This window comes from Nyctereutes procyonoides, unplaced genomic scaffold, assembly GCF_905146905.1.
Source record: "Nyctereutes procyonoides isolate TBG_1078 unplaced genomic scaffold, NYPRO_anot_genome, whole genome shotgun sequence".
NCBI classification, from domain to species: Eukaryota; Metazoa; Chordata; class Mammalia; order Carnivora; family Canidae; genus Nyctereutes; species Nyctereutes procyonoides.
Genome location: NW_026575048.1, coordinates 23098593 through 23120804, shown reverse-complemented (window position 1 = coordinate 23120804; position 22212 = coordinate 23098593). Strand labels below are relative to the sequence as shown.

At 42.5% G+C, this 22212-nt stretch overlaps 1 protein-coding gene across 1 annotated transcript in view; it reads left to right on the top strand.

Annotated features, from left to right (window-relative positions):
• Positions 1-22212, top strand: part of ALK (ALK receptor tyrosine kinase) — a 690816-nt gene that overhangs the window by 432547 nt on the left and 236057 nt on the right. The window lies entirely within an intron of this gene.

Genomic DNA, 22212 nt, shown 5'->3' with positions numbered 1-22212 from the left:
GAACCCCTTCATTGTAGAGTGAGGCTCCAGAAAAGATGGTTCAGGATTTAAAGTCAGTCCACCGGGGTTCAAGTCCAGGACCCAATATTTACTTGCTGAGAGATTTTGAGCAAGTTTCTTAACCTCTCTGAAGCTGTTTTCTAAAAAATAAGGATTTTAGTAATTATAATACCTCTGTATCAATTAGGGATGCTTTTAGCTGACAGTTATAGAAAAAATATATAATTTATAGCAACTTAAAAACAGAAGTTTATTTTTCTTACATATGAACAAGTTCAAATATATGCAGTTGCTGAGGTTTTTTTCACAAGTTCAATTATATTATTGGTTGTTTATCTTTCTACTACTTATCTTTCTGCTGCTTCACCATAGCTAGCATTTTGACTTTCATCCTTATGCTCATTGCATCAAAGTCACAAGATGGCCATTAATTTTTAAGTCCCAGAAAGTAAGAACGGACAGACATCCATCTCACAAAGTTAACTGTTTTTTTAATTTAGAAAGGTAAATTCTCCCCAGCATACTCCTTTTTATATGTCATTAGCCAGAACATGCTCATCCTTTGTCAATCAGTTGCCAAAAATGAATTTGGGCCAATCAAGCATTTTCCCTGGGGGATGAGATGTGGGCCCATGTTCCCAGGTTTCATGGGATCTCCCACCTGACACATGAGTCCCGCTGGCAGAGGAGAAGCAGCAGACGAGTGGTCACTGGTGTCTTCTATGTCTGCCCCCATACCTGCCTGATGGAGTTTAGATGACTGGTATGAGCTTCAGTTAAGATGTATATGGAAGTGATTTTCCAACTGTCAAAGCACCATCAAATGAGATTCTTCACTGTGTTAACTTTTTGGTGAATGTTTGAGAAGTGAATGAAGGGGGATTTTTCAGTAGAGAATAAGAATGGTATTGAAAGTCCTAAATCAATGATTATCAAAGAAGACTTGTGTGACACCTAAGTATCAGGAGGATTAATCAGTGATTATCAAAGAAGGCTTGTGCGACACCTAGGTATCAGGAGGATTGATAGTTAAAACTATAAATACAGACCCACTGAAGATGAACCTTTAGGTGGGTTCTAGGAACTCATATTTTAAAGCATTTCCCAAGTAATACTTATGCCCCTTAAAATGGAGAACTATGGCCTTGGGATGACCCAATAAGGTAGAGAAGCAGGTATTCTTGGATAGATGAGCACTTGAGAAAGGGGAACACCAAAGGAGCAGAATGCTGAACAGCAACCATACTTTCTCTTCAGCTCAGCCCCAAACACAATGTAAGCACTCAATAATGCTAGCAACTTTTTTTTATTATTGACAATTCTCTCCAGCACCAGGAGACCTAGATCTTAATGGATGCCTCAGCTATGGTTCAGTTGTTCAGTCACTGTCTGTGAAATGAATTCACTCTCACCCAAGTCTGCATTGGTAGGCACCATTGAGTCTCCTAATTCAATCCACAGGAACAATAGGAAACATCTAATACATTCTCTATGTCATTAAAATTTTCAAGCTTCAAGATTGTTTTGAAGGTATTTTTAAGACTGATGTAATATCTTTAAAGGGTATGGAGTCCCTCAAAAGAAAGATAGCCTAAAACAAACTCAAGCTGTAATGATTAGTGGCATCTCCTTAGCCCAGGGAGTTGGGAAGGGCATATGATAAATTACTATGAAACCCTTGGTAGAATGCTGGAAAGTTATACATAACATAATGACATAGAATGTCTGAGGCTAGGTATCTGGGCATGATTGAGCAGATACTTTCCTGGTTGATTTTTAAATAAATTAATCAAGTTATAGATGATCATTCTAGGCTGTGTGTCCCAAGTTACATATCTGAACATGACCTGACTTTCAAATATATGTTTACATATATACATATATAGACACACACATTTTTAATTGTATATGTGTGTATGTGTATGTATATATACACATATAAACAATACATGTAAATACACATACATATACACATACATACATGCATGCACACATTATAAACATACTATGAGAACCCCATAGTCAACATGGTTATTGGTTTAAAAAATAGATTGCATAGCTCCATTTGTCATTCTTTGAACTTTTTTTCCTGTAAGCTAAGCACACTTCTAGGGCTTGCACAAAGGCTATTTGTAAGCATAGCCTCTGAGACTTTCCTAAATTTCCTAACAATAGTACCTCCAAGATGCTAAAGAGTTAGCAAGGAGCAGAAGGAAAAGTATATGGAGATAAGAATTTTCTTTTGCCTTGGACCAGGCACCTAAACCCTCTCAACTTTAGTTGCCTCATTCATGAGGTAGGAGTAATAATACTGACATCACAAGATTGTTACTGAGATCAAATGGAATAATGTATATAAAGCACCTGACACCTAGTAGGGCTTTGATAAACCACTGTTATTTTTACTTTTACTACCTTCTATATTTAGATGTGACAGGTTTGAAGAAACAATTTGAGCCTAAGCTCCCTGAGTCATAGTGCTCAAAAGTACCATCTGAGAAGGAGTGACAGAGTCTCAGCCCAACCTAGCCAGGTGTGCTATAGGGCTCAGGGCCTGGCATGAGCTCCTGATGGAAGAGTTCTCTCTGACCTGCTGGCTGCAACCTGTTCTCCAACATGGAGACCAAAAGTTGTATTTGGAAGAGGTGCTCTTTAGCATTACCCCTTAGAAGTCAATTTGCCCCCCAGCTGCTAAAACCCTCCCCACTCCTGCCTCAGACAGGACCTGACCTCCAACTTACCTCCTCCTAAGCATAGCTTGGCAGGTTTGGTGACTTTCCAGTTAAAAATTCCATTCAGCATGGTGGATGAGATTCTGGTTCCCACACCCTAATGTACTAAACTGTCTGTTGGCAGTGAATTAGGAAGGTAAGGATCCCTTCCTTCACTTTTGAGACCTAGAAATGTTTTTCTCCATTCCTATTTTAAATTCAGGAGAAATTTACAATACTCCCTCAGGTGCTCCTTTCTGCATTTAGTTTGCTTCAAGGAGAGAATTATTCTTAGGAAATAAAATGGAAGAAAGAGGGGTCTCCAGCCTGACCTATAATTAATGTCTTCTTTCTTTGGGTGTGATCATCTTTGTAGAAATGCTATTGTATCCATCTCCTTCTGTGGTCATTTTTCAGTGAAGGCAAGGAGAGGCTCTGCAAAATTGTATATGCTGTATGGAGGAGGAGACTAATACATGTTTTACAAGTACTATGTGACTGACACTCATTATTCCAGCTGTTACACATATATCTCCTTTAGTCTTCAAAATAAAATCACAAGTTAGGTGGTAATATTCCCATTTTTAAATTGTGGTAAGATATACATAACATAAAATTTACCATTTTAACCATTTTCAGTGTGAAGTTCACTGGCATCCCCACTTTTGGACAACCATCACCCTCATTCATCTCCAGAACATTTTATCTTCCTGAACTGAAACTCTGTGCCTATTAAAACATCAATTCCCATTCTCGCCTCCTCCCAGCCCCTGGCAACCACCATTCCACTTTCTGTCTCTATGAATTTGACTACTCTTGGGACCCCCATATAAGTGAAATCACACAGTGCTTCTCCTCTTGTGTCTGGTTCATTTCACTTAGCATAATATCTTCAGAGTTCATGTATATTGTAGCATATATTAGAACTTCCCTGCTTTCTAAGGTAGAATAATATTCCATTACATGTATATTTTTCTTACCCATTCATCTATTGAAGGGCTCTTGGGTTGTTCCCACTTTTTGGTTGTTGGGAAAGTGTCACTACAAACATTGGCATACAGTATCTGTTTGGGTCCCTCCTTTCAATTCTGTTGGCTATACACCTAGGAATGGGCTTGCTGGATCCTGTGGTGGTTCTGTGTTTAACTTTTTGAGGAACTACCACACTGGTTTCCCAGAAGCTGTGCCATTTCAGATTCCCATTAGCAATGAGTGTTCCAGTTTCTCCACATCCTCACCAATATTTGTTATTTTCTGGTTGCGTTTGTGGTGTAATAATGGCCATCCTAGTGCATGTGAATTGGCATTCCCAGTTTATTGAAGAGGAAACTGAAGTTCAAAAATGGGGTAACTCATTCAACGTCAGTCTGTTAGCAAGCAAATGAGGCTCAATTCTAATCCAGAGCTCTCAGGCTCTTTGCCATGCTCCTTGCACCAGCACAGTGTTTAAGAGTGACAAGCCCTCAGACGAACCACAGAGGAAGGTGTCCCTTTAAGAGAAGAGCCTGGGTGAGTCTCTTTTCATTTCCAAGAGCCACCCAAGGATGGACAGGCTGCTTCTGTGATGTAATTGCCTGCTCAAGAGCAGAACTCAGAATTTCGGTTTCCAGTTATAAATAGAGGCTTTTGAATTCCCGTTTCTTTTACTTCTCTTGGTCAGTCAAGTGGTCTCTAACCTTTTCTCTCTTGCACCCTGACTAAGGTTCCCCCTGGAGACATCGTGCATGCTCCTTTCTGGAGCCAATTAGATCATTTTGACCGTGCAGTTAACGTACAGCTTTTATTTGAAAACTCAGAGTGAGAGAGACACACACAGAGAGAAAATGACAAAATTGAAGCAATAGAGGAGAGAAAAAAGAGAGGACTGTGAGACTGATGTGTATAGCATGGCACAGTATTTCAGCCAGTCAAACAAGCTCTGTATCCCTGGCATTCAGGGCAGCAGGAGTCTCCAACAGAGACCAGACACAAGACACCACATTGCTGCTCTCCTGGCATAGGAGCAGGCTTCCATATCTTCATCATCTGACAGATGGCACAGCTAAAGCTCAGACAGAGCAAATGCCTTGACCAAGATCCCACAGTGAAAATAACATGAGAGGCAAGAAGGGAGTCTAGTCCGCAGGTCCCTGGGCTTTCTGCACATGGTTCTCACTGACTTTTTTTAGTGCTTTGTGAAAGAGACAATGATCAAGGGCCTCTTTCTCTTAAAATCTAGTCTGTCTTACCTGCTAATGCTTATTATTATCAGCATGGAAGACGGGGGCAAAGCAATGTCAAATTTAGATGATGTCTAAGACCCTTTTCAAGACCTTGGATGAGAGAGAACTGGACCTGAGTTCTTTCTCATGTCTTTGGTTCTGTACAAATTATGATCAGTGATTCACCTCTCTGAACTTCGTTTTCCTCCTTCATGAGGCCGAAGTATTAATCTTGAGGTGTCTTTCTTGTGAACAACTAAGTAAATCTCTAACTAGATGCTAGGCACACAATTAATTGTTGATATGTAGAATTAAAATAATACTGATTGATGAAATTTCATTCCTTCTACTAGAAAAACAACCCAAATTTTGAGCCCTTCTTATGTTCTTGTATTTGAGGACAGCAAAGCATCTAATTTTATATATCCGGGAGTTGAAAATAGATTCAGTTCTGTAGGTCATCCCAGTATAGGTTGTGTTTCACAAAATTAATGTAGCTCCAGTTTCCAATAGTCTATGGAGACTCACTTACCCAAGCTCTCAGGATCCAGGCTTTAGACTGTGCCAGTTCCATTTAGCAGGTGACATTATTAACCTGTCCACCAAAAGCTGGACAATTCTCTTGAGTGGGCATTGCCTGTGTTAATCCAACCATTGCATTTAATCCAGGTCATGAACTAATTAAATCAAATTCAATAAATATGCGTTGAACATGTAGAATGTGATGTGGGTGCTAGGTTTGGGGAACACAAAAATGAATAACCACAGTCCCCACCTGGGGAATATTCTCAAGCCTTTGTGTGTCCATGTGTGTGGTAGATGCTGTGAATGAGCCTTTTCTTTGAGGACCTTAACAATCTACTATGTGTTTCACATCTTCTTCAAGGGACACCTCAAGTCTTCCCAAAGCCACACACTTCTTTCTACCCATACTTCCTTCATCTCTTCTTCCTCCCTTGCCTCCCTCTTATCCTTACCCGTTCCTGCTTTCCTCTATGCCATCCTTCTTTCTTCCTTTTCATCCTTCCCCCTGTTCACAAATAATTAGTAACTATGTAATAGCTCCTGTTCTAGAACAAAACACATAAGCATCTGTTCTCAAGAAGCTTATATTTTTTAGAAAAAAAGTTTTTATTTTGAGATAATTTTAGACTTACATAAAAGTTGTAAAAAAGATAGAGATTTCCTATATACCCTTCACCTAACTTTCCCTTCTACCAACATCTTATATAACCATAGCATAAATACTGAAACCAGGAAATAAACATTGATACATTTATAATAGCAATCCTATAGATACTATCAGGGTGTTTTTCCAGTTTTCCTACTCCTTTTTTTCTGATCCAGGAACCAGTCCAGATTCCTGTATCATGTTTAGTTATCATATCTCCTTAGTTTTCTCTACTCCATGGCTTTCAGGCATTGTCACCTTGACTTTTTTGCATAGAACTAGTAAGGTATCCTGTAGAACATTATTCAATTTAGGATTGTCTAACACTGTCTCATGATTAGACTGAGGTTCTACAATATTGGAAGGGTATCACAGTGGAGATGTATCATAGCAAGGAGGTACATGATGTCAAAATGTCTTGACATGGTGATGTTAATCCTGGGCTAGACTTTGAGAAGTTAACACCTCATCAGGGTGGTATCTGATAGTTTTCTCCTCTGTAACAAAGGTACCATTTTCTCCTTTATAATTAAGTAGTGTCTTGCTGGGAGATGGTGTGAGACTATAGAAATAACCTCTTTCTCATAGTCCTTTCACCCACTGATTTGATTACATGTTGTTTTTTGGGCACTTTCTTACTCAAGAAGCTTACCTTTTATTTGAAGTAACAAAGAAGTAATGAAATGAATTAGATGGTTTTCAATAGTGAAAGTGTTGTAAAGAAAATATAAGAAGGTAGAGTGACAGAAGAGAGGTCTACTTTGGATGGCATGTCAGGGAAGACCTCTCTGCGAAAGTGACATTTGAGCTGAGACTTGAATGACCAGCTGAGTGAGATCTGAGAGAAGCGCATTCCAGACAAAGCACACAAGAGCAAGAGCCCAGTAGCTAGTATGAACAAGGCCTGTTTGACAAAAGGGAACAAACCAGATATGGCAAGAGTGAGTGAATAAGGGTCAAAGCCAGGACACCTGGATGGCTCAGTCAGTTGAGTGTCTACCTTCAGTTCGTGTCATGATCCTGGGGTCCTGTGATCGAGCCCCACATCGGGCTCCCTGTTCAGCAGAGAGTCTGCTTCTCTCTCTCCCTCTCCCTATGCCCTTTCCCTGACTCATGCTTGCTCTCTTTCTCTCTCTCTCTCTCAAATAAATAAATAAATTTAAAAAAAAAATAAGAGGCAAAGTGGTGGGAGCTCAGGATGCCCAAGGAGGAAGAACCAGCTCAGGTGGACCTTTAGGCAGGGTAGAGAGTTCGAAATTTTCTTAGTGCAGTGCAACTTCCTTCATTAAATATGGTCTCTATCTGTGCTGCCCCATAGGGTATTTACTAGCTACATCTACTACTTATACTTAAATTTTGACTGATCGAAATAAAGTGAAAAAAGAATTCAGTTCTTCAGTCACATTAGCCACATTTTAAAGTGTTGCATAGTCACTATTGTGGCTAGTGGCTGCCCTATTGGATGACACAGATACAGAACATTTCTATCAGGGCACGAAATTCTTTTGGATGGTGTGCTCTTGTGTATGCCTTCTGGAGGTCATTCGTCGTGTTCATTTCTATGGGCAATAGACAGCTGGCCGAGTTAAAAGCCCTGCTCTCCAATAGCTTCATGATGGTAGATAAATGTGCAAATAAACACAATGCCAATAACATGGGCATGGCACAAGAAAAAAATACTGTAAGATTTGGACAAAGCACTGACTACTGGAAGATTAGAAAACGTTTCATGGAGAAGTAACACTTTAATCCCTAGAGTAAGATCCTTATGGGTTGACATGAGGAAGTCATTCCTGATGAAAGGTTTGGTATGAGCTGAGGTCAGGGAGACATAAAGTAAGGTGAAGCTAACAAGTATTCTACATTGGCTGGAGCTTGGGTGTATGTAGGAGAATATGAAGGGAGGATGAGCAGGCAGGTGGGCGATACAGTGTGAAAGGCACTGGAGCATGCTAAGGAGTTTTATCTTCATCCCACAGACAGTGGGGAGCCATTGATGGTTTTTACCAAAAGAGTAACCTTATCACACACAAAGGTGTGCTTCAGAGAAATGGGTGGGCCTGTGCTGTAGGAGGCGGACTGTAGTTGGGAGAGACGGACCACGGGGGAGGGCTGGAAATACATTTGCAGTCAAGCAAACGTGAGCTTGGTACAACTCCAGCATATATTTTTCTAAAGCCTAAAGCATTATCAAGCATGTAAAGATAGGCTGCTTGAAAAATAACATTTAGAGGGGTGCCTGGATGGCTCAGTGGTTGATCATCTGCCTACTGCTCAGGTTGTGATCCTGGGGTCCTGGGATTGAGCCCTGAATTAGGCTCCCTGCAGGGAACCTGCTTCTCCCTCTGCCTAGGTCACTGCCTTTTTCTCTGTATTTCTCATGAATACATAAATAAAATCTAAAAAAAAAAAAGAGCTGTAGTATAAATACTGAAACCATGAAATTAATATTAACACATAAATCCCATAAGATTTGATATGGATATTTGATAAACAGGTGCTTTTTGTGCATGCATATTGACCCAAATCGGAGTTTTTTAAACTTTAGTGTTCATAAAAATCACCTGGGGAGCTTGCTACAATGCATAGCCCCACGCCCCACTCCAGCTATTCTGATTGATTAGGTGTGGGATGGGGCCCAGGAACCTGCACTTTAACAAAGGAGCACTAATCTGAGAAAAGGCACTGAGAAAAACTGACCAGTCCCAAGTCTTTATAAGCTTACTTTCTTCAAGTTAACAAATTCTTCTTCTCATTATTTATAAGCTGTAGTCTTGCAGATATAAAAAAAATGTTCCTCTCCATCAGCCTTTTTCCCTACTACCTCCATCATGTAGATTTAAGGGAACTGTAACATATTTCTCCGCTTTTCTTTTTATTTCATCCACTTAAAATAGACTTAAAAGGGTGCCTAGCTAGCTCAGTATGCAACTCTTGGCCTCGGGGTCATGAATTCAAGCCTCACATTGGGGGTAGAGTTTACTTTTTTTAAAAAAAGGGCTTAATGAAATAAGTCAATCAGAGAAGGACAAACATTATATGGTCTCATATAAATAATAGTGAAAGGGAATAGAAGGGAAGGGAGAAGAAATGGGTAGGAAATATCAGAAAGGGAGACAAAACATGAAGACTCCTAACTCTGGGAAACGAACTAGGGGTGGTGGAAGGGGAAGAGGGCAGGGGGTGGGGGTGAATGGGTGACGGGCACTGAGGGGGGCACTTGATGGGATGAGCACTGGGTGTTATTCTGTATGTTGGCAAATTGAACACCAATAAAAAATAAATTTATTATTAAAAAAATAATAAAATAAAATATTAAAAAAGGGCTTAAAGAAGTATCCCTTCTTTAAAAACATTTTTTTTTTTTACTGAAAAAGAAAAGAATTACCCCTTCATTGCCCTCTTTCCTCCAAGTGCTCATTTTTGGAGATTGATCTATCTACCCTCATTGCATATATCCCTTATATTGACATTTTGCTTTGCCCTGTCTGCCCTACATAACCAAAAATCCTGTGAGGATGAGGACCTTGTTGGAGTCACTTCCACAAACATAGTAGGGCTCAGCCAGTGCCTGGGGATCACCACAGCTAGCACATGTATGTCCCTTGTCAGAGCTGTAGCCCACTTGGTACCACAAGTGTTCCAGTAACCTTGCCAAACTAGAGTCATTACCAAAGCCACTTCACAGATGAGGTTACTGAATTTCAGAGGGTTTAGGTGCCATCTTCAAGGGCATGCAGTGGCTATCAGAGTGATTTTGAACTTAGACCTCTGAGCCCAGCACCCCATAGGTTTTGCTCTTCACCACATGGCCCCAGGAAAGGTAGGTGATGATGCTGACGTCCTGGAGTCATAGGAGCCCTATTGTCAATGGGGGAGCAAGAGAGCAAGCGGGATGCAAAATGAACATATTCCCCTTTGCCCTTTGAGTTTTGCTCACTGACATTCATTTTCAGCTCTGGCACTTTCTCTTCCTATCTTTCCAATGTCAAATGCCCAGATATGATGATCTGCACCAGTGGGCAACTGTTGCATTAGCCCATCGTCAAAAGGAGCGTTCCCAATTCACAGGTACTTGGGGTAGTCCAGAGGGTGATAATTAAGGACCTTTCCTCCAATTCCATACAAGGAAGGAGCTTTTACAATTTAACATGGCCCCTTTCTCCTAAATGGGTCATGTTGCAGACAAACACAAAAGTAGCCTCAAGATTTCCTCTGCAAAACAGATGAAGGTTTTGACACAAGAACCTCATCTGCTTAGACAGTTCCTATAGGGAAGTGACTGGGTGGGAGAAGGAGCTCCTGACATCCATGAGCCCTCAGGTCCTACAGCCAGACCCTTGGGGGTCTTGTCCTCCCTCCAAGGCTTCCCTGCCTGCTTCCAAGCTGCATACCCAGGCAAACAGAGGGTCTGGACTGTGAGCAGAAAAGTACCTCACAGCAGTAACTGTCAGGGCCTGTGTTAATGGAGAACCTGACACAGTGGCTAGGCAGACACCAACATGTAAATCTCCTAATGAGGAATTTCCCAAGCTTAGAAAGCAGGTGGGGAGTATGAGGCCCTCAGGGCCCATGACCAAAGCTACCACCTTGGGAGATCGTCCTGGGAGGTGCTTCTACTCACCTACCCACCCACTAGACAAATAAGTATTTCCCTGTAGGACCCCAGAGAACATTGTTTAGACCTTTTCTCAGCACAATGAATTCAAATTAGTTGAGTAGGTGTCTGATTCCCTATGATACTGGAGAGATGGGGTTGTATGTCTTATCTACCTCATATCCCTAGACTCTGGTTTCTGGCACATGGTAGATGCTCAAAATATGTGCAGTTAATGAATAAACAAATGAACAAATTATAGAGCATGACAGCTGTCTGCAAATACTGGAAGACCATCATGCAAAGGGGGATCATGTTTACCCTTCGTGCAGTAGTGGGGAGAACTAGAATAGAGCACTAGGTGCTATGATTTTAACAACCTACGGATTTTGTTTTGTTTTGCTTTCTAATTGTCTGGACACTGAGAAGTTGAATGTGTTAATTGCTTGGAGGCAGTGAGATCCCTATCATGGAAGGGGTTCAAACCGGAAGCTAGATGAGAATATGCAAAGATGTTAAGAGGATTTAAGCACTGGTGCTTGGATGGGTGGCTGGTCTAGACACCTTTATGGTTTCTTCCAACCTTGAGTCTCTGATTTCAGGATTTGTTTTTATTCACCTGCATAGCTGCTTTATTAGCCTGAATATATATGGAGATATTTTTCATCTTCCAAAGTAATCTGAAGGCAGCCTCTCCACTTACCTAAGGAGCTTTTGGTGGGCAGCATGGATTGACTTATAGTGGGGCTGCCTTGCATGTTGCATGATTCACTGTGCTCTATAGCTGCCCCCGAACACGTATATCATTGTGTCTGCTGTTCCAGGATGACACTGTTATTTCCCACCTGTGCAAATACAGCTGTAAAAAATGACACATGGCCAGTCCTCCCTTCCCCAGAGTAAAGACAGGGAGCACACACCCTCTGGCTTAACACGCCCATGAGGCACACACACCCTCTTCTGAATTTCAATACTCATTTTCAAGCCTGCTAAGAAGAGAAGAGAATTGCAAATGAACTCACATTACCAGCAAAACCAAACCAGCCTCCCTCCTAAATTGCTTCATATATTAAGTCTGTGGACTACAGAAGCCCCTGCATCTTCTCTGGCTTCCTAGAAAATCAAAAAGGTTTCCAGCAGTTTCAGCAAACAAGCAGGCTCTGAGCCTTCTCTCTTTGTTAGAGATTTGATTCAAACTGTGTCCGCTAGCAATAAAATACAAAGGGAAAGAAAGTCAGTATGGTATAACTTTGAAATTTTTAGCAAGCGCCACAGGAAAGAATAATAAACCATAAATTGCTGCATCTGGCCTTAAATTTATAAAGAAAACAATAATGCAAGAAACCAAAAATGTTGCTCTCCTTTGTCACTTAAAAAAAAAAACCATTTCGACTCTTCATCACCTTTTGTTCACCCTTTTACTTCACCAATTGTGAAATTATACCAAAAGCAACATCGGTTTCTCCTCAGCCTCCAGAAAGCAGAGTACTTGCACTGAAAAATTCACACAAATTCAAGGAGCAAGGAGATTTGGAAAAGTTCAGAGTGGTAAGGCCATCCACCCCAAAGACAAGATGTGTGGGTGAGTCTTCAGTTAGGAAGGCAAAGCCAGGAGCTTACCTGGAGGACCTGCGCCATTGAACCTGAGATACAAAGTGTCCACCTGCGTTCAAGGTCACATCGCTGCACTTCTCCCCCAGCCACACTCTTTTTACCAGAATTGTGTCATTGACTAATAGAAGTGGACTGTGGAGGGAAGGACGGAGTCCGACTCCATTTGCTTTTCCTTTATGTGTGCTCAACAAACCAGGACCAATTCTATTATATTCTGGTCATTCGGGTCAATCATCTCGGACTGCATTATCATGAACACGTAGGATCTTTGCCCCCTTCTGAAACCACTGCGTGATGTGCTGCTCAAAATAATATCACAGTCTGACAAAAGCACCACATGTCAGCAGACGCATTCTCTGTGCACTCTCTGCCCCGATCCTACCCAGATGCTGCGGTGGCTTCATCTGAACGCTCCCTGCCCAGGTACTGGTGTACCTACCAGAGAGGTTTCTGCAAGAACTCATAACGAGCCACTCTAATGAACAACAGCAAATAACCTCTAGATAAGTAATAGGGCTTGCCCCTGGAGAGTCGGGTTAAGTGATATCTGTGCGTGCTTGCTCCTTCAGCTTAGGGTGAGAGGCAGGAGGTAGCCAGATGGACAGTCAGTGTGGCAACTGTGCTAGCACCATGGGGAATGAACCAAATCAGGGATCTTGGTGGCAGTCAGAGAACACAGAAAGGGTCTATGGGCAGAGTGAGGGAGCCAGCTCACCTCCCCTCCTTGCAGCCTGGCTCCTCCAGGTATATTTGAAGTATCGATGTCTGGGCCTCACCCCCAAGATCCCATTTAATTGGTGGGGGTAGAGCCTGAGCACTGATAGGCTTCACTTTTACCTAAGTACTATTAGTGTGTAGCCAGGGTTGAGAACCTCTTGTCCAGACTTTGGGGAAGTAGAAGAGGGCTAGACAGAGTTCTCAGATAGTATGTATGAGTTGTTTTCATTACTATTAATATTATCAATACAAAGCTGGTTGCATATCTGTGTAGCATCTATATTGTAATCCCTGGGAGGGGAGGTTCTTGTCCCAGAACTTGGCTGTCCACTCAGTACTTTCCACACAAGGTAGTGTTCAATAAACATAGCCTGATTTGTTTAAATGACCCCTAGGAAGCCAATCAACTTATTTTCTTGTGCTTATGGCTGTGAGCCATGACCATCCCTTTCTTATAAAGAATCCTGGAGTTGAGTCAGGGCACTTGGATTCTTGTTCTGGCTCTATTCCTTCCCATGTCTTGGCCTCAGTTTACCCATTTGTAGAACAAGGTTGTTGGATTATGTGATTGATCACTAAATAGTCACCTGCTTTAACTTTCTCTGGTTTTAGAAGCCTTACTTAACAAAACACTCCTGCTTGTCTACCGAAAGGAAACCCAGGCCAGGGGTTGGTATTTGGGAAATAAGCAACATCAGAGGCACAAAGCAGGGGGAGGGATAAACACGTTTGAAAGAATAAAAATATTACATGCTGAACAGCTGGGAAGAGTAGAGGTCTCCCAAAAAGAGGAAGGGGAAGAGATTCTGGTGGAAGAGTCGACTGGGACCAAGTTGTAAAGAGTCTTGAGAGCCTTGACCAGGTATTTGGGCTTTATTCAAGATGGCATTGAGCACCCCCAATGAATGTCCACCAAGAAACTAATGCCCCAGCTGTGTCTTAACAGGCAGCTCTGCTATCCACATTGCTAGGGAGGTCCTTAAGGGAGAGTTGGCATCTCACTCCTCTTCTGGTGAGTTAGTATCTGGTACCATCATTATTGAATAATTAATGAACAAACGACTTAGCATAACTGCTATCAGATCTCCTGATAAAGACTAAAAAAGCATAATAACCAGACAGCCACACACTAAACTCTAGGTTCCCTAATATCTATATTTTTTAAACATCTGGAAGGGTAACTGAAGTTTAAAATATTCTTCCTGATTTTTTGTGACGATATAAACAGCCTTTGGCCACCAGATTTTTCTAAGCCAACACAGGGACACTATTTGCATGTTATTTTGCATGAAATGTAGTCATTTACATACATTTGCATGGTGCTTTCAAAAAGCCTTAATTCTAAGTATGTCAAATAAAATAAAACAAATTAGTGTAATCTACTGCCATTGTATGGCATCCCAGCTCCACGATGGTGGTGGTGTCGGGGCCAGCGGCTGGGAGAGCAAAGAGGTAGCTTTGAGGAAGCTGTGACCACCCCCGGTTCAGTGTATCCAGGAGCAAATGGACACAATAAAGTCTGAGAACAGGAATCTTTGGGGGCAGGGTAAAGTCTCAGGCAACAGGACAGCACTTGGTAGTTCCCAAACCCCATTTAAGCCTCAGGGTAGCTAATCTGTGTGCACAGTAGGGGTGGGATTGTCATGGACTTCATTAATAAGAGGATGACAGTGGTGAGGTGACTTGTTCGTGATGCGCCAGTAAATGTTCACGTCTAGACAGAGACCTTGGACATTCCCAGTCCAGGCCTCTTGGTCCTCCAGAGGCCTGATGCTCTGATAACTGATCTAATCCCCTCCAGAAGAGGTGAAATGTCCCCACTTACTGCCAGTCCAGTGGCTCCTCTTCAGCCACCACACTGCCTTTGGGAAACCGTGCAAGGGAACCCCCTTATGGCCCAGGGACGGTGTCACCTAGCCTGTGATGCATCTGGCCCTAACTAATTACCTTTTTATTATTTGAGACAGATACTTGAAAGTTACAGTAATGGGGTGAAATATAAGCAGCTTAGAGTTTACTAGAACATTAATCCTCTGGGGATGATTTCTTTTTCCCTGTGAGCTTCTCTGTGGGACCTTGTTCATCGCATTAAGTAGAATTTATTTTTAGACTTTTCTCCCTATGATCCACATCACCTGTCCACCCTTACATAATTACTGATTTCCATATTTACTAAGCTATATAATATGTATATATTATATATATCTGATGCAAATCCTGGAAGGCCTCTGGTCTAGGGGAGTGGTGTTCAACAGCAGGAATCAGGAGTCAGATCATGGGGTTTGGGGCCAGGCAGAGAGCTGAGTTCAAATCCTAACTCCTCCACCTTAATAATTTGACTCTGGCCTCTTTGAACTTCAGCTTCCATAAAGGTAGTGACACATCTGTACCTCCTGGAAGCTCATACTGATGCTTTGAGGATGATCCTGTAAGTTTGGGTAAACTTAGCCTGGACAAGCTTGGGCAGACCTGAGAGGTCAGTCAGCTGTGCAGCTGGCAGCCCTAGGAGGCAGCAAATGTTCCCAGGGCCAACTTGTCTCCAACTCATGGCGGGCACAGTGCCTAGGGTGCTTTTAGGTCCCCATGAAAACATTTTAATTTATTTTAAAATCATAAGGGGGAAAATGAGCTTTTAAGTTGAATAAAGTACTTTAATGTTAATATTAATATATTTATCTGTATACCAATGCAATTATAAAATAAATTTTTAATTTTTTTTTTTTTTCCTGGAAGAAGGATGCCATGAAGGCAAAAGTGACTGTGCCCTTGAAAGTCATAATGCAGGTTTGGCTGCTCCTGCTCGGCCCTCTCTTGTCCTCTAGGCACCTATTCTGTTCAGTTTTCATATGTTTGTTTATAAAAGAGCATCCAAATTGGGAGCCATGAGTGACCTAGACCCTGACATCTCAAGATGATGTGAGCCCCCCGCCCCTTTCTGAGAAGGTCATTTATTTTAGAGTACAGTTGACTTATCCAGACTCATCTACTTGCTTACCCTGCATCTTGCTCCAGCCAGTGTCATTCCACCTTCCCCATAGCTATAGTCCCTGCCTACAACCACCCGACTTCCAAGAACAAGCAACACGACAGAGAAGGGAGAAAGTGCTTGGTAACAGAAAGCTGCTGTCTCCCTGTCTCACGGTACATCATTTCCCCCCTGCTCTTTCACTCAGAAATCATTTGAGCAGCATAAATAAATATTTCAGAAGCAGTCTCATGGTTCTTTGCTGTAGTTTATCTGACACAACCATTGAGGAAATAGGAAAGCCAATGTCAATTCATGATATGACTTTCTGCTTTCTGTACCTCAGTTTCTCCATGTGCAAACTGAGGCTAATAAGAGCAGCCTTGGAGGAGCAATGGGAAAAGGAATGAAATTATAGCTGGGAAGGTGCAGATGGCTTCAGAAGAAATGTTCTAGCTGAACCAGGAGTTATTATTAGCTTGATTATCAGTGAGCTCAAGCTTCTCGGAGTGCCCAGGGAATAAGGACTTCCTGTGTTTACTGAGCTTACTGTCCTTCTCCACTTCCTCCCTGAATTACCATCCATTAATTTTGCCACTACTGAAAGGGCCCTGATTTTCAGTGTATACCCACTCTCAGTTCACACCCACAACCTGTGAATGGCTGAGCAAGCCAGCAATCAGTTTAGCTTGCACTTAGCAATGCTCTTTCTCAACCACTTTGGAAAGCTTTGATCAATCTCCTGGTGGGCTTGAAATCCAAGGGGTAAGGATACAAGAGTCAGAAGGAAAGAGAAAGAGGAGGAAAGGAAAATAAAGGTGTCCTAGGAAAGGGAAAGGACACCCCTACCTACCTCGGTGTCACTCCAGGCCTATGCCCTTACTCTTCACCGCATGCTCGTCCTTTGAGCAGGACACACAGGAAGTGCTCCCTAGCCCCCTGCACCCTTGTCACATTGCAGACACCATGTGGCACCTAACCTTAGCCAGTGGCAGGGTCATGACATTGTCTATTTCAGGTTCTCAGAATCAGAGGTCTTTGTCCTGATAAGGACATCAGAAATAGTTTGCCCAACACTAACTTTCTACAGATGAGGAACTTGAAGCCCAGAAACTTAAGGGACTTGCCTAAGTTCACACGGCAAATAGGTCAGGATCAAAACCCAGGTGTTCTGATATCCAGTCCGGTGTCGTTTCACTGTAGTGCATAAAGTTTTTAGGTGTGTCCATGCGCACACACACTTACACAAACATGCACACACATTTCCAAATGCTTAGGAGGCTAGGTGTGCTTTCATTATTGTATGCATCCTTATAGCAACCAGGCCTGGAAAACAAGAAATATCTCCCCATTTTTACCAATGAAGAACCTGGGGCTTATAATGGGGAAAGAAGAACACTCAAGTTCACTCAGGTCATTGTAGCTGAGCTGGTGTAAAGCCCAGTCTCCTGACTCTCAGGCAGTGGACCTTCCAGACACCACATGCCTTGGAGCCAACTATCCAGGGCTCTTGGCCATGGCTCTTCCGAAAGAGCCAGGTTTCCCATCCATATTTATAAGAAAAACTTCTGGCTTAACTGCATTTCATGCTTAGAAGTCTCAACATTTTTTTTTTAATTTATGAAAGGAAAGAGAGTAACAATGGAGTTGATGGGCAATTTGTGTAATTAACACCACAAAGTTACTAGTACTATAAGGTTTTTTGATTCAGTACATTCTCCTGACAGATGCTCTTTTACTGGTCAAGTGGCATTATCATGAGGATTATAATAGAGGGGGAAAGACACCTGCCAGAGGAGAGTGGAGGGAAGGCATGATTTGGGTTTGTCATTAGCGATCTTAGTTAGGTACACTTTGGTGTACCTATGAGCCTGCTGCCTGTGGAGATTTGAATGATGAAACCAGCGAGTTCCACACAAGGAGTTGGACATCTGCTTCTCAATTAGTGCTAATTTAACTTGTTTAGAAATGATTTGTGTCTCTACAAGACAGATAACTGAAAGTTTTTTTTTTCTTTCCTGTGACCATAACTTTTTACTCCTCTCACAATGGGCCAGATGGATGCATCAGAGGGGTCTTGCTGGGCTGCCACAGAATGGTGGATATTCCTGTTTCTGCCAGTGTTAGAAAAGTCATCATTGCTCCATAATCTCAGTACATTCATAACACCCAAATCAAGGTCTTGAGAAATGTCTGATCCCTTCCAAAGCACTTTGTGAAAGCACGTAATTGGTTCTTCTGTAGTTGTTAAGTCAGGACAGATATTCACATAGCATACACCACTACAAGTGCACTGATTATTAAAACATTGATGTTTTCCAGATCAACTGGAAAATAGCCACTTCTTGAGCCATGCAAATGCCGCCTCACTTCTCCAGCATTCCCAGACTCAGGAAGCCCAGATGAACACCAATAAGGAGCTGCCCCAGCACCCAACCACTCACCAATCTGCCAGTCAGACCCCCATGTCTTCTGTGTGTCGGCCTCATTCATGCATGTCCCTGCTGAGGCAGATGGCACTCCCAGAGGAACTGGCAACTGGTTGCTAAATACTTTTAATATCACATGTATGTTTAGATTTCTTAGTGAAGTGTACAAGGAGGACAATGTTTTTCACAGAGAACTCTGCAGGTATGGGGCCCACTTGTTGGCTATAAGGGTGACATGGCAAGCCCTGGAGCAGAGCATGCCAAGACCTAGCTCCTACAATGTTCAGGTGGTTGATGCTGGAGGCTGCTTGCCCAGACCCTGACTGCAAAGCCAAGCTACGGTCACATGTGGTGAGGAGCAGAAATCTAAAATGTCTTTTAAAGCCAGAGGCTTTTGCTCCAAGAGTTACTGGCCAGGGCCCAAAGCCAAACAAGAATCAGAGAACCAGGGGAGACAAAAGGGAATGAGAAATGAACAAAATCTACATGTTTCTGCCCCTTGATCACAGTCCATTGACGCACAAGGGGCTCTGAGTTCCGTCTGATAATTTAAATGATCTGTTTTCATTTTGATGATAATCTAAAAGAAGGACATTTTTGCCTCTACCTTGGGCTTATGTTTTCAATCACTTTGGCACCAAAGAGTGGTTCTTCTCATGACACACGAGAAAGGAAACAAGGCACCCTTGGTAAGGGTTCATGCCCTTCATGGTCCATCTACCATGAGAGATCCTGACAAGAGAAGGATCTGCTGTAGTTGGCATAGCAAAACCTCTCGGGAGAATTGAGATTGCTCACACAGCCCATGTAGTATGGGCGTGCCAACCTGAAAAGACCTGTATTTGTTTTCTAAGGCTGCCCTAAGGAAGTACCAGAAATTGGATGGCTTATTCCCTCAGGAAGCCAAAATCAAGGTGTCAGCTGGCCATGCTCCCTCCGAGACTCTGGGTAGAATCCTTCCTTGCCTCTTCCTAGCTTTTGGTGGTGGCTGTTGATCCTTGGCCTTCCTGGGCTTGCAGCTGCAACCCCCACCCTCCCCCCCCCCCCGACCTCCAGTCACATGACCTTCTCTCTGTGTGGCTCTCCTTTTTTCTTCTTATAAGGACACAGTCATATTGGATTAGGGCCATCCCTAATTGGCCTCATCTCAATTTGACTGAATCTGCAGAGACCGTGTATAAGGTCACATTCACAGATACTGGGGGGTAGGACTTCAATGTCTCTTTTTGGGAGAAACAATCACACATAACAGAGGCTGAATAGGAGTAGTGTGTGCCCTCATTGTCCCATGAGCAATGCTGTTGTTTCAGCAAACAGCACCTGCCATCACCCTGAATTGATCTGCACATTCAAATTGCATGGTTTTGTACATTTGCTTGTATTTACTTTGTAAATAATTATTAGATTATTTTGTTTGGTTTTAATAGTCATATAAGAGCCGTAAGCATAAGGAGATTATACCCACTTTTATGTTGTACATTTTTAAATAACATTATAACACAAATAATTTGTCGGCTCAGGTAGTCCTTGACAATTTTCCTTTGTTCTATTTAAAGTAGCTGCATGTTGTTTCAGTACTAGAGCCCCTGGGGTCTCAATGAATTCCAGATGTGACAGGAGACGGTGCTTTCCAAAGCTTGTATGTGTGAGGAGATCTGTTAAAAGGAGTTTTCTAAATGTGTGGGAAATATCAGAAAGGGAGACAGAACATAAAGACTCCTAACTCTGGGAAACGAACTAGGGGTGGTGGAAGGGAAGGAGGGCAGGGGGTGGGGGTGAATGGGTGACGGGCACTGAGTGGGGCACTTGACGGGATGAGCACTGGGTGTTATTCTGTATGTTGGTAAATTGAACACCAATAAAAAATTAATTTATTAAAAAAAAGTATAATGAACCTTCCTAAACCCACTGTACCTCGCTATCTTTTTCCTATTCTTTGAAAATAAATATGTATTTCTGTGAACAAAAAAAAATAAAAATAAAAATAAATAAAAGGAGTTTTCTTGGGCATACGGTCAGATTTCAAATTCCCTGAAGGACAGTGTACCTCTTCAGCCTAGCGTATGCCCCTGAGGTCATTGTTGGGGTTTGACATAGCGTGGAGTCAAGGTCCATTATGTCAGGGACCTTTCCTTTCCCCATGCCTCTTAGCAGTAGTATCTAGACCAGGGAGGAGCCAGACTCTACCCTGTGTCCCACAGGGAGGGCTGGTATGGAGATAGCCAAGCTCCAAAACTTTGGGTGGTCCCTGGAACCCTAGAGAATAACTGGCATCTCAGACAAGTCCACAGCTCCCCTTCCGCAGAATCAGCAGGAGCCCCAGGAAACATTTTACCCTACTCTATTGACCCTCACTGCCTGAGGACAGGTTTGCCCTCAGCACTCAAACAAGAGAGGCTGAATTTCAGTCCAAGGTGTTTGCTATGCTCTGTGATCCAGAAACAGATGGATGAACATCAGATGGAATTCTCAGCTCCATCTAAGTGTCCCTAAATGCAGACCTCAGGAGCGTGGGGATAGGAATCTCTGGGAGAATAGCCTTAAGCCCCTTCGAACAAATACTGTGTTTGCTTTTGTTTTATCTTTAAATTTTTCCTAAGTTTTGCTTAGCTACAAAATGTTAAAACTTCATTCTTTTTTTTTTCTTTAATGGTTTTGGTTATTTATTTGAGAGGGAGAGAGAGAGAGAGAGAGAGAGAGAGAGAGAGAGAGAGAGAGAGAATAAGCGCACAGGCAGGGGCACGTGGGAGGAGGGGCAGAGGGAGAGGGAGAAGCAGGTCCCCCGCTGAGCAGGGAGCATGAACCTTGCTAGATCACAGAGTTTCCTAAGATCATGACCTGAGCCTAAGGCAGAGGCCATCCAGGCACCCCTAAACCTCATTCTTAAAAAAAAAAAATATTAAACTAGTTTCCTTAAAACTCCTTGATTAAAATGGATGCTTCTAGGGATACCTGGGCGGCTCGGCAGTTGAGAGTCTGCCTTCGGCTCAGGGCATGATCCTGGGGTCCTGGGATCGAGTCCCACATCGGGCTTCCTGCATGGAGCCTGGTTCTCTTTCTGCCTGTGTCTCTGCCTCTCTGTCTCTCATGAATAAATGAATAAAAGCTTTTAAAAATAAATAAATAAAATGGATGCTCCTGAAAAATATTCCAGCCTCGTCCCCTTCTCACCTGCAATCTCCTGTTGCACTAAGTAACAGATAGTTGAGGGGCATTTTTTCTGCAACCGGCCAAGAGGAAAAAACATAGCATATGGAGCAAGAACATTTGGCTCAAATCCAGATTCCTATCACTCAGCCACAAAGAGGTGTGAGACCGTGCCATTTGTGACAACATGGACAGACCTCGGCGGTGCTGTGCTAGGTGAAATAAGTCACACACACTGTTTGATTTCACTTATAGGAAGGACCTAAAGAACAAAAGAACAAAACAAGAGAAACAGTCTCTCAGATTTAGAGAACAGCCTGGTCTTTGCCAGAGAGGAGGGACGGGGGAGCATGGGTAGAAGAGGGGAAGAGATGAAAAGGCACAAACTTGTAGTTAAAGAATAATAAGACCTGGGAATACAATGTATGGCATAGGAAATAGGTTAATAATGGGGAACGACTTTGTATGGTGACAGATGGTAGCTAGATTTATCCTGGTGATCACTTTATACTTTTTGTAAATGTTGAGGCACTGTGCTTACTGTACACCTGAAACTAATATCTTGCATATCAACTACACTTCAATTAAAAAAAAACACCTGGTTACACTACTTAATAAATGTTTGAGCTTACATAGCTCATTTAACCATGCTGAGCCTCA